General features: G+C 51.9%; 1 long non-coding RNA gene across 3 annotated transcripts in view; it reads left to right on the top strand.

The window, feature by feature from the left end:
* Positions 1-12,485, top strand: part of LOC144288699 (uncharacterized) — a 316,284-nt gene that overhangs the window by 157,684 nt on the left and 146,115 nt on the right. Inside the window, exon 5 of one of the 3 annotated variants that reach the window (XR_013356679.1) lies at positions 7,441-8,660. The exons of the other annotated variants lie outside the window; for them this stretch is intronic. This is a non-coding gene — a long non-coding RNA (uncharacterized LOC144288699). Of the gene's footprint in view, positions 1-7,440; positions 8,661-12,485 lie in introns of those variants that run through there. 3 annotated transcript variants of the gene reach the window in all.

The following is a 12,485-nucleotide window of genomic DNA, read 5'->3' on the forward strand; positions in this document are numbered from 1 at the left end:
TCCCCTCCTCCCTCCTCCTCCTCCCCCCCTCCTCCCTCCTCCCTTACTACCTCCTCCCTCCTTCTCCTCCTCTCCCCTTCCCTCCTCCCCCCTTCCCTCCTCCCCCTACCCCCTCCTCCTCTGAGCTCTGGATTCCCATGTCTAACTGCTCCCCTGGAAACCCCCCTCGGACCCCTGGGCATCTCCATGTAGCATGTCCGATACTAAAACTCTCTCAATCTCTTTTTTAAAGATTTTATGTATTTATTTGAGAGAGAGCATGAGCAGGGGGAGGGGCAGAGGGAGAGGGAGGAGCAGACTCCCCTCTGAGCAGGGACCCCCCCCCCAACACAGGGCTAGACCCCAGGACCCTGGGATCACGGCCTGAGCCGACGGCGGCTCTCAGCCCACGGAGCCCCTGGATGCCCCCACCCCGATACTGAAACTCTCCACCTTTCCTCCTAAACCTTTCCCTCCAGTTTTCCCCACCTCAGAAAGCGACACCCGCGCCCGCCCCGTGGCTCAGTTCCCACACCTGGTTGGGTGACACTGCATTTACGGTGCTGTGTAGCCGCCCAAACAGTTCCGCACCCCAAAATAAAACCCCATACCTACTCGTTCCTGCTCCCAGCCCCGAGCAACTACCAATCTGACTCTGTCTCGATGGATTCACGTGTTCTGGATGTTTCCTATAAATGGAATCACGACACGTGAACTTTTGTGTCCGGCTTCTTCCACCGAGCGCAGGGTTTCAGGCTTTGTCCACCACATCATCGTATCAATGCTTCATTTTTTTTTATAGCCAAATAATATTCCGCGGGGTGTGAATATCCCAACTTGTCTACCCATTCATCCGTGACTGGCGGACATTTCGGTTTTTCACTTTCTGACTATTGTGACTAGTGCTGCTCTGACCGTGCATGTATGATGCGTGCATGTATTTATCTGAGGACCTGTTTTCTTTTTCTTCTTTTTTTTATTTAAAGACTTTATTTATTCATGAGAGACACAGAGAGAGGCAGAGACACAGGCAGAGGGAGAAGCAGGCTCCTCACAGGGAGCCTGATGTGGGACTTGATCCTGGGACCCCGGGGTCATGCCCTGGGCCGAAGGCAGACGCTCACCCACTGAGCCCCCCGGGCGCCCCAAGTACCTGTTTTCAACGGCTTTGCCTACATACCCAGCAATGAAATTGCCGAGTCATGATTGTACCTGTAACTTTTTACCGTGGCCGAGCCAGTTTATGTCCCCACCAGGCCCAGGGAGGGTACACATGTCCTCTCCAACCCTTGTCATTTATTTTTTTCATTAATTAAAAAATTTTTTTATTAAAAAAAAATTTTATGATGTCCTAGCGGGTACCCAGTGGGACCTCAGTATGGTTTGGATTTGCAGTTCGCTGACGACTGATTACGTTGAGCACCTTTTGGTGGACCTGCCGGCCTTTTGTAGATCCTCCGTTGGAGACATGTCTGGGCAAGTCCTCTGCGTATCTTAAAACCGGGTTGTTTGTCTTTTGGAGCTGAGTCGTAAGGGCTCCTCATATATTCTGGATGCCAGCCCTGGTCAGACATAGGACTTGCAAATCATGTCACTGAAGCCATCGCCGGCTGTTATCCTCAACCCGCACAGCGCCTCAGACTCACCCTTTCCCAGTCTCCCTTACGATGTGTCCTAATCCATCCACTTCTCTGCATCTTCACTGTGCATCTCACTACCCCCCACCCCCACCCCTTTATTTCTTACCTGGATAATGCTATCGTGTCTAATTTGTCTCGTTGCCTCTTCTCTTGTCCCCTTATAGTCTGTTCTCCACCCAGATAGCCATATGGTCTCTTTTTCCCAGACTCTGTTTTTTTTTTTTTTTCTTTTTTCTTTTGAGCAGTATTAGGTTTACAATAAGATTAACAGGAAGATTTGGAGACTTCCCATATCCTTTCTTCCCCTACACATGTGTAGCCTTCAGTCTCAGTATCACTCACCAGAATGGCCAACGAAGAGCCTGCCTTGACACCCCACAACCACCCAGAGTCTGTAGCTTACCTTAGGATGATTCACCCTCAGTGTTGTATGTATTTCGGGCTTTATGCATGTATAATGACATGTACCCATCACTATAGTGTCACACGGAGTATTGACACTGTCCTAAAAATCCCTCTCTGGGGCGCCTGGGTGGCTCAGCGGTTGAGCATCTGCCTTCGGCCCATGTCGTAATCCTGGGGTCCCAGGATCGAGTCCCACATTGGGCTCCCTGCATGGAGCCTGCTTCTCCCTCTGCCTGTGTCTCTGCCTCTCTTTGTTTCTCATGAATAAATAAATAAAATCTTAAAAAAAATTAAGAAAAGGAAGTGGAATCCTGCATATTTAAAAAAAAAACAAAAACAACCCTCTTTGCTCTCTTCCTGTTCATCCCTTTCTGCCTCCTGCCCCCCAGCCCTGCCAACCACTGACCCCCTTACTGTCTTCATAGTTTCATCTTTCCCCAAATGCCATAGAGTTGAAATCACACAGTATAGGTAGCCTTTACAGATTGGCTTTAAAAAAAATTTATCCCCCCCCCCCCCGAGTGACATGAATTTAAGCTTGCTCCGGTATCACGGCTTGGTGGATCTTTGTGCTTTAGCAGTGAACGCCAGTTACGGTGGTGACACGTGGACCATTCATACGGTTTATTTATCAACAGTGAACTTGTCCACTCACCTATTGTAGGACATCCTGCTTGCATCCAAGGTTTCTTTGTGGACTTTTTTTTTTTTTTTAAGATTAATTTTAGAGAGAGTGCCAGTGAGCTGGGAGGAGGGGCAAAGAATCCGGACGCAGACTCCCTGATGAGCGCGGAGCCTGACGTGGGGCTCGATCCCAGGACCCTGAGATCATGACCTGAGCTGGAGAGAGCTGGCCGCTTGACTGAGCCACCCAGGCCCACCCCTTGTGCACGTGTTTTCCGCTCCTTTGGGTAAATATCCGAGGAGCATGATTGCTGGCTTCTGCGGCAAGAGTATTTTTTAGTTTTGCAAGAAACAAGCCCAATCTTACTGCAAAATGGCTGTGACGTTTGGTTAAGCAGCAGCGAGTGAGAGAGTTTCCGATGCTCCACCTCAGCGTTCGGTGTTGTCAGGTGTCCTGGATTTTGGCCCCGCTAGGGGCGTGCAGGTGCAGCTAGTTTTAATCTGTATTTGCCTGGTGACCCGTGATGTGGAGCACATTCCACAAGCTTATTTGCCCTCGCGTAGATCTTCCTACGGCCTCCGAGCCGTCTTAGAATCAGGCTGGCTGTTTCCTTACGCTCTATGTCTTTGCATATTTTTGGAAACCAGGGCTTTATCAGATGTGTCTTTTGCAAATACTGACTTGCAGCCGATGGCTTGTCTTCCCACTCTCTGGACAGTGTCTTTCCCGGAGCAGAAGTTTGTAATCGTAACGAAGTCCACCTTATCAATGATTTCCTCTGCGAATCATGCCTTGGCTGCTGTATCTAAAGAGGCATCGCCACCCCGAGCTCACGCAGGTGTTCTCCTCCTGACACTTCTTTACAAACTCTGAATTAGACTCTGGCTCACATCTGCTTTGAACCTCCAGAGCCTTCCTGCTGCCTCGAGCATAGGATTAGGCCCCGTCAACACGTCCCTGCCTTCCTCTCCAGCTCGCTGGACGAGCCACGGTGCCTCCCTTGGATGCCCCTCCGGAACAAGGTTTTGTCCCCTGGCCTGGAGATTTTGCTCACATGCACCCAACGAACCCCACCATCCTTTGGGTCGGGGCTTACATGCCCCCACTTCAGAGGAGTCTTTCGCACCTGCCCATTTAGGTTAGGCCTCCCTACCTCGTACAATATCTGGGAAACTTAGCATTGCTTTCGTGATTCTAAAAAAAAAAAAAAAAAAAAAAAATCTTCCGACGCCCACCGTGTGCCAGGTGCTCTGTGCTCACCAGGTTTTTAGAGGTTTACTTGATGGGTGAGTTTTTTTTGCAGAGGGTCTTTAAGGTGCTGCATGAAGGAAGTAACTGGGAGAGCGTCCACTGTGTGTGGGCCCCCGAGGAGGAGGGGAGGCTTGAGCTGAGAACCGAAGTGTGACCAGAGCCGAATAAAGGCAAGGAGATGCTACATGTTGGCAAATTGAACTCCAATAGAAAAAATATATATATTAAAAAAAAGAAAAAAAGGCTAGGCGAAGGGCCTTCCGGAGCAAGGGAGGGGCAGGGCTGTGTTGCAGGGCGGCCGAACCCGGTGGCTGTTGCCTGGTGAGGCCGGGAGAGGAGCAGGTGGGGGCGTGGGATGGAGCAGCTGCGGTCTGGAGACAGTCCCGCGTGTCCCTGTGGGCCACGCCCGGTTTTCGCACCGCAAGCCACGTGGGACCCTCACCGGCTCTATCTGCCACTGTGCACCCAGCTCCTAGCAGGCCTGCATGAATATTATTGTTATCAGTGCGATTAACTCAATCTCCGCGCCCCCTCCCCCTTCCTTGTTTACGCTACCCACGCACTTACTGAGGTCTTGTCTTCAGGCCACGCCAAAGGGACGCTTCAGCTCAGCCCCGGCTGAATCACTGCCGAGTTTGGTTTGGAGCAGTCTGCATTTCATCAATGAGTCACGGATGTGCCATCGCTTCCCGGGGGATTGCTGGCTCTACCTCGGAAACCTCCCTCTTTAGTTTCCGCTAGGAGGCCTCAGAATCTTCTAGAAGCTCATCGCCCATTCCCACGAAAAGCCCGAATACTATTTCTGGATCACGACAGCAGGGGCCCTTCTTTGTCTGAAAGTGGAACCCTCCCTGGCTTTGCCGGCTGCCGGCACCTGGGGTCGGGAAGCACTCAACAGGCCTCCCTTCTGTGCGCCCGAGGAGCAGGCCGAGTGTTTCTTCTCCGCGGCAGGATGTCTAGACAGGCCATCTTCTCTGCATTTGATGTGGGATCTTTGTTAGGCACAGGGGACCCTGGGAGAAGCTCGAATCCAAAACAGCTTCAGCCGAGGAGATCCGTGCCAGGGAAGTCTGTTCTGTAATGAGCTCTTTATGTCGGCAGGCTCCGTAGTAACCCGGGGCCAACCCGGTTTTTTCCCACATGAAATTAATTTATTGGCTGGATGGCCCAGACGTCATTTGGCTCTCACCGCTGCTCGTAAGCGCGGGCCTCTTTTGGAAAAGACTCATTATTTTTGAAGAACCAGGGTCTGCTGGTTCCTCCATGGTGTTGTGCTCCGTTGATTCCCTTGGCTTCCTGGGAGGGGCTGTGTCCGCCTTGGAGCGCGCACGTGCGTGTGTGTCTGCGTGACCGTGCCAGGCCGTGCCATGTGGGCGTAAAGCCGGAACTCAAAAAAGCTGAAGGTCTGGGTGCGACGGGCAGGTGACATGTGAGGGGACCCAAGGACGCTCAGAAAACCACAGCTCAGCCCCCTCCACGGTCATGACCAGCGGATCACACAGAGCTCGGTGTAGAGCGAAGGGGCCGGGCTCAGGGCCGACCGCCTGGAGCCTGGACCTGAACCCCAGCTCCCCCAGCTCTGCTGCTTACCCCGTGCGAGGCCCTGTGCACACTGCTTCGTCGCTCTGTGCCTCGATTTTCTCACTTGCCAAACGGGGGTAATGGGAGTGTCGTGGGGTCATGGGCAGGTTGAATGAGTCATTGCATCCTCAACACCTGAAACCCTACCTGGCAGATGGTGGGCACCCTGTCTGCTCACGCCGTCAAGAGGAGCGCTCCTTGGTACTTGTCCTATGATGGGCTACGTACGGTGTGTGGTGGGAAAGCCTCTCCCCACCTTCTTCTACCACTTGATCCACGCGGGCCAGATGTTGGACACTGACTCACATCCCATCTGGCTCCTCCCCGGGTCACCACAGGATTCTGGGGGCCGTGCCACGCAGACCCTTGCCAAGTCCCCACCAGCGCGCGCGGCGTCTGGCCTCCCCTTGGACACCCTCACGCCCCGGCCACCTCTTTCCAACAAGGTCAGGTAGGTGGCTCGTACAGCACGTAGCCTTTCCTGTCGACGTCTTTCACTTGGCCCGGCCCGTCTCGGATCCACCCATGTTCTCGTGTGTCCCGGCACCTTGTGCCCTTTTAATGCCGAGTCGTTCTCCATCGTACGGATGTTCTATGCTTTGTTTATCCGTTCACTGGTTGAAGGACATTTGGGTTGTTTCCAGTTCTTTTGGAGATGGTGCAATAAATTCACTATAAACATTTGGATTCAGGTTTTTACGGGCACGTAAATTTCCATTTCTTTAGGATTATATTTTATAAGAAACTGCCTAACTGTTTCCCAAGGTGGCCGTAGCATTTTGAACCAACAGTGTGCGAGAATTCCAGTTGTTCTGAATCCTCACCAGCTCTTAATATTCTTAGTATTGTCTTTCTCCTCCTTTTTTCTCTTTCTTTCTTTCTTTTTTTTTTTTTTTTTGTCATTTTAGCTAATTCTAATAGATGCGTAGCGGTATCTCATTGTGGTTTTGATTTGCATTTTCCTGATGGCTAATGATGCCGAGTATCTTTTCCAGTGCTTATTTGTCATTTGTCCATCGTCCTTGGTGAAACGCCTGCTAAAAGTTTGGCCTGTGTTCTTGTTAGGTTGTTTGTTTTCCTATTATTGAGAGTTTGGAATAGAATTCGGATTTGGGTCCTTTGTTGGCTACGTGACCTGCAGGTGTTTTCTCCTGTCTGTGGCTTCTGTTCTTATGCTCTTAACGGTGCCTTTTGCAGAGCAGGAGTTTTTAATTTTGGTGACGTCCAATGTATCATTATCTTCTTTCATGGATTGTGCTCCTGGTGTCATTCCACCAGTTTTTAATTTATTTTAATTCTCCTCTGACTATGGACGGCATTGGGGTGTGGCTTCCAGGCAGCTGCTGTACAGGACTGCTTGTGCTCCCTCCGCAGTGCTCCCTCGCGGCCGCTGTGGTCACCAGCCAGCTCTTCCATCCTGAGGGACGGAGGTCCCCAGGGGTCATCTCTCAGAAGCCCTGGTGAAAGGTGTTGTCGGGGACAAAAGCCACTCCCACAAACACCGTGTCCTTGGGGGACCCCTGGGTGGCTCAGCAGTTGGGCGTCTGCCTTTGGCCCAGGGCGTGATCTTGGGATCCCGGGATCGAGTCCCACGTCCGGCTCCCTGCATGGAGCCTGCTCCTCCCCCTGCCTGTGTCTCTGCCTCTCTCTCTGTGTCTCTCATGAATAAATAAGTAAAATCTTAAAAAACAAAACAAAACCAAAAAAACCCACAGTGTCCTTGGGTGGGCCGAGTCACCTGCCTAGACCCCCACTTTCTCAAGATGTCTTCATTCCAGAAACTTCATTGCTTTTCCCGGCCCCAGTCTCAGCAGGACCATAGTGGCCCCTGCTCTAACTTTGAATGTCGGGAAACGAGGTGGAGCCCCTCATCTCCCAAGAGTTTGGGACTGATCGCAAATCATCTGGGGGTGGCAGCCTTGAAGAACCTGCAAAAGTCTCTTTTCCTCTTAATTGCAGGATACGGACCACACACCCGTCTCCACATTGCCTGGACAGGAGCGTTGGCTTCGGATCCCTTGCACTTTCTACTCCCAGAGATGAGACCTTAAGTGTCCAGCTCCAAGGACCCCATGCTTGGCCTCTGCTCTGACCGTGCTATGTTGCGCCAGGAAGGACAGGGCACTGGGGCATCCGCGGGTTCTTTGTTCCCAGCTTGGCTGGAGTGGATCTAGAAGGCGTCCATGCGTCCGTGCTCAGGGGACCCCAGAGCTCTGGGGCCCGGAGGCTGGCCTGAAGCCCGTCGCTCACATCCACGCGGAGTGGCCCTTGCCGCTGGTTTGGCCACTACTGTTGCAATAAAGCTCAAATGTCAGCTGGTCCCTCCAAGACTGCCCGTGAGTCAGAACTCTGCAGCGCAGTCGATGACTTGTGTGACGCGGTGGGAGGCAGAAATTTCGAATCGTGCCACCGTCAGCGTCTGCACAAAGGAGCCTCTTCCTTTGTGTGGTCTTGCCCCCGCCGGGCCTCTCTCGCATGATGCTTGGGGAGAGGGGTTTGCTTCAGAGCTCGAGCATTCTTACCTCACTCGGAGAGGCATTTTTCCTCTGTCCAAGTCTCCAAAACAATCCAGCGACTTGTCGTGGCTGGTGACCTTCTGCTGCAGTAATTCCCTCCTTTGGGCATTGAAATTGATTTTCTTCCTCGTGGCGTGTAAAGATTCAAAGCGTGCCCCTTGCTCCCTGTCCCAGGGGGCTTCCTCCATCAGCGGCGGAGTTGGGGACCAGGCGAGTGCTGGCCACCAGTGTGCGGGGCGGGGTGGGGGGGCTCCGCGGAGCATCTGCCCAGCCCCTGAGCCACGTCTATGCAGCCCGGGATGTGGGAGCCGGGCACGAGATCTGCTGGGTCAGAGCGGGCTGGCTTGGCCACAGCTCTCTTGCCAAACTGGATTTGTCTTTTAAGGATTTTATTTGTTTATTCACGAGAGACACACAGAGAGAGAGAGAAGGCAGAGACCCAGGCAGAGGGAGAAGCAGGCTCCCTGCGGCGAGCACGACGCAGGACTTGATCCCAGGACCCCAGGGTCATGTCCTGGGCCAAAGGCAGATGCTCAACCCTTGTGCCGCCCAGGTGCACCCCTCCCCCCCAAACTGGATTTTAATAAAGAAGAACAAGTGGCCCTTTATCTTTCAGCCTTGGAAATTCTGTATTTGCGGGGCCCCCAGAGAACTCCCCGTGGCTTCTCACCCCGGGGGGAGGGTGGTGACTGGCACGCACTGGGCCCAGTGGGATCGCTCACTAGGCCCCGTGCCCCCCACCCCAGCATCTCGGCTAGGACGCCTCCCAAAGCCGATCTTCACCCTCCCCGGCCCCCAGCCCCGCCCCAACCTTCGGGCCTGGCCCTGCCCACAGCCCGCTCTCCCCATGTGCCCCCTCTCTCTCCTTTCCTGGTGACCAGGCCACCCCCTTTCTCAGGGGTGCAGGGCAGATCCCAGGTGTTGGGGGGCAGGACAGAAGTTATGTAGAGGTGCTGGGTTCGTGTGGCACCTCAGTCCCTGGGCTTTTCCAAAAGATACCAAGAGGGCAGCCCCAGCCATTCTATCGCCCCCATCTGTGCTGCTCCCCACCTTTGCCCTCTCCGCTGCCACGGTGATATTTCCAGAAGCCACAGGCGGTCCTGCCACTGTCTTGCTTCAAACAGTGGCTGCTTTTCTTGAACCTAAAGCCCCAGCACCCGAGTGGCCCTTGGCAGCGGGCTCTGGGTTGGGAAGACCGTCCCAGGGTCGTGCAAGACGGTGGGGTCTGCAGGGCGGGAGCACGTCCGCCATCCAGGTGGCCAGGCAGGGTGACATTAGCGCTGGGGTGCACCCAGGACCCAGTGATCTGGAAGGTGGGGGAAGGGGAGGTTCAGAGGCCCCGAAGCCTTGCTGGAGCCGGAGGAGCCCGGGACGGGGACGAGCCCGGTGCATCAGGCACATGCACGGGACGGCTTCCGCCGCCCTCGGCCCTCTCTTCCAGAAGCAAATGATAGTAATGACCAGAATAGACGCGAAGCCAACGAAACATCTTTAATTGAACTTTGTGCGTAGGATCATGCCAGAAAAAATATTACAGGGCAAACAGGAAAAATATGTAATAAATGAATACTATTAAATTACAGTAATGTGGAAAAACTTATTGCTACGTGTTGGTCTGCTGACGTAATAAATAATAGCATTTTAGCTCCTCGTTTCGAGCCTTGACCCCTGCAAATGTGCCCGCGGCTTTGCCAGCGTCTTCCCGTGCTCACATTTGGTAGTCACCACGGCTGGATTTGTCCGTCCGTCTTGGCCCGTAGATGGCCGGAGCAGAACACCTCCTTAGGAATTTTAGTTTCACATAAGCAGTAGAGTCACAAATAGTTCTGGAAAAGTCTTAAACGGGAGGATCATTTTGGCACAGATTTTTAAAAATTCCATTTCTTTTTTTTTTTTTAAGATTTTATTCACTTATTTGACAGAAAGAGGGAGCACGAGGAGGGGGAGCAGCAGGCAGAGGGAGAAGCAGGTTCCCCGCAGCGCAGGGAGCCCGATGCGGGGCTCGGTTCCAGGACCCCGGGATCGTGACCTGAGCCAAAGGCAGACGCTTAATGGACTGAGCCACCCAGGCGCCCCTAGAAATTCCATTTCAGATGTCTCCTCCGGTTGAAAATCACTAAAATAACATTACCGGAAAATTCATCACCAATTTCCCTCTTATTCAGTAAAAACTTACAAAAGTTTTCTTCTTTTAAGGAAATCAGAAAGATGATTGAATGCTAGTGGACAGGTCAGGACTGGATCTATCGCTTTAGACCAAGAGTCCGGTTCTTGGTGTAGAAGGATCGAGACTCTCATGCGTTGCTCTTTCGATTTCTTCTGGCAATTTTATAGCAGTGCCTTTGGTCATTTTTCCTGGCATTCTTCTTTAAAATTTGATTCTTTTTCTATTTAATTGTCCATTTCCTTGCATTTGTTTGCCGCAGAGTTAATGGCCTTCTCCACAATCTCTGGGCATAGATCTCAAGGAACGGCGTGAATGCTTGATGTTTCTCTGTACGTTGTCCAACGCAGGTTTCGGCTGTTGGCAGATATTTTTGTGACTGATTAACCTCATTTATAAATTCACACGAGGATAAAACTACTAAATCGTACCACGGCTGTAAGAGGTTATTTTCTCGGTTCTCTTTCAGTTTTCAGACAAATAATCAACAACGGAAAATAATGAATTTCGGTCTTAAAGACACTACTCAAATTCCATAAATCATGCATGAACTGAAATTTGCTCTTATAAAACCAAAAGGTCACACCACGTGGTTCAGACTCTGTTTTAAATCTGAAATACGTATGAACTTCCAAACGATCACTGGGGAAGACAGAACTCGAGTCATGTAGGTTCTTTTTCTTTGTCGCCACAATCACGGGGCTTTCACTGTTTATTTCGAATCTACTGCTTAAATGCAAGGGTGTGTGTGTTTCCACGGGGCTTGCAGACCGAGTCTGTGCTCAGAGTGAACTTGCACAGCTCCGGACTGCTGCAAATTTACTCTTAAAACACATTTGCTTATAGTTGAGTCCATGAGTCTCAGGGACCTCTAGATAACTGGGAATCGGTGGAATTAACGTCCGCGTGGAACTCGGTGCGCACTAAAATGTTAAAATGGTAGGTATGTGTTACTTTGGGGCGTGCATATTTATCATTAAGGCTCAAAGTAATGGAAGTAGGTGTTTAGAACCTAGACCAACAAAAAAGTTTTGGGAGGAAGGAGTGTTTTATTGATCCCAGGCGTCATTTTAGAATTGCTGGCACATGGTGAAAAAAATACTCTCCCCATGAAGCGATCCCTTTCTGCTTGCATCTGGGGCTGCTGGTTTTCCATCGGCAGGATGGCTGGTGTGTTTGGAGAGCAGGTGAGTGAGGGGAGGGTGGTGAGAAACGAAGCTGGAGGCGCCAGCAGGAGCCAAGGACCGAGGGGGTCTTGCAGGTCATGGCGATGGGTTGTGGCCTTTATCTCAAGGACCATGTGCTCTTAGAGTGCCAGTTAGACACATCCCTGCCATGGAACACGAACAAGTGATTAGGAATTTACAAAATACTGGGGTGTCCTTGCTGACAACCATAATCTCCCTAAGGGCGTGCAGTGTATTTCCTGATATTTTTCTCGCTGCTTATGAGAGGCTGAATGTACGCCAGTAGCCAGGCCACGTATAGAACTTGAACTCTGACCCACAGTCTGTAGCATCCAGTCCAGAAAACGGATGCATTACCTGTAGCAACCAGTCCAGGAGGCCAAACAATAACCCTGACAACATTTGGCCTTAGGTGGTTGGGATTTGATTAATTACTGACGCTGTGCCTAGGTTTTGCCCCCGCTTCCAATTTAGGACCGACTGGTACCCCTAACCCATCACGCAGGATGCCCTGCTTGTGGTTAGCTCACCTGCAGCTGCCCCCAGGCCAACAGGCTGAACCCGGAGTCTTGCCTTTTCCCACGGCAAAGCTTTCCCACTCCTCTGCTTGCCTTTGAGTCTCTGCCAAACACGAGGTGGGGGCTGGCTCCCCCCCCGTAGGTAGCAAGCTCTTGGTATTCTCATTTGGGTGGTTTTCCTTTAGTTCCACAGCTGACTCACGCGCTACGTGAACGAATGAATGAGTTGCAGTCCTGCCACCCAGAAGCCAACCAAAGTGATGGGACAGAGAAAGCTGAGGAGGGGGAGAGATGCACACAGGACAGACACCACGGGGCTGCTGGCGAACAGACAGGCACGGCCTCCTGAGCCTCCGTGTCTGTCTGGTCAACCAGCCGCGCTCTCCAGATGCCTGCTCCCTGTAGGTACTGCATCCTGCTCTGCAGGGTCAATCCAGCCTGCTTTTCTCTCTTACTAGATTGTGAGCATTTTTCTACTTCAGAGTAAATTCTTCAAGGATGCGATTTTATTTATTTTTTAAAAAAGATTTCATCTATTTATTCATGAAAGACACACAGACACAGGCAGAGAGAGAAGTAGGCTCCCTATGGGGAGCCCGATGCGGGACTCGATCCCAGG

The sequence above is a fragment of the Canis aureus genome, chromosome 1 (genome assembly GCF_053574225.1).
Source record: "Canis aureus isolate CA01 chromosome 1, VMU_Caureus_v.1.0, whole genome shotgun sequence".
Classification (NCBI taxonomy): Eukaryota; Metazoa; Chordata; class Mammalia; order Carnivora; family Canidae; genus Canis; species Canis aureus.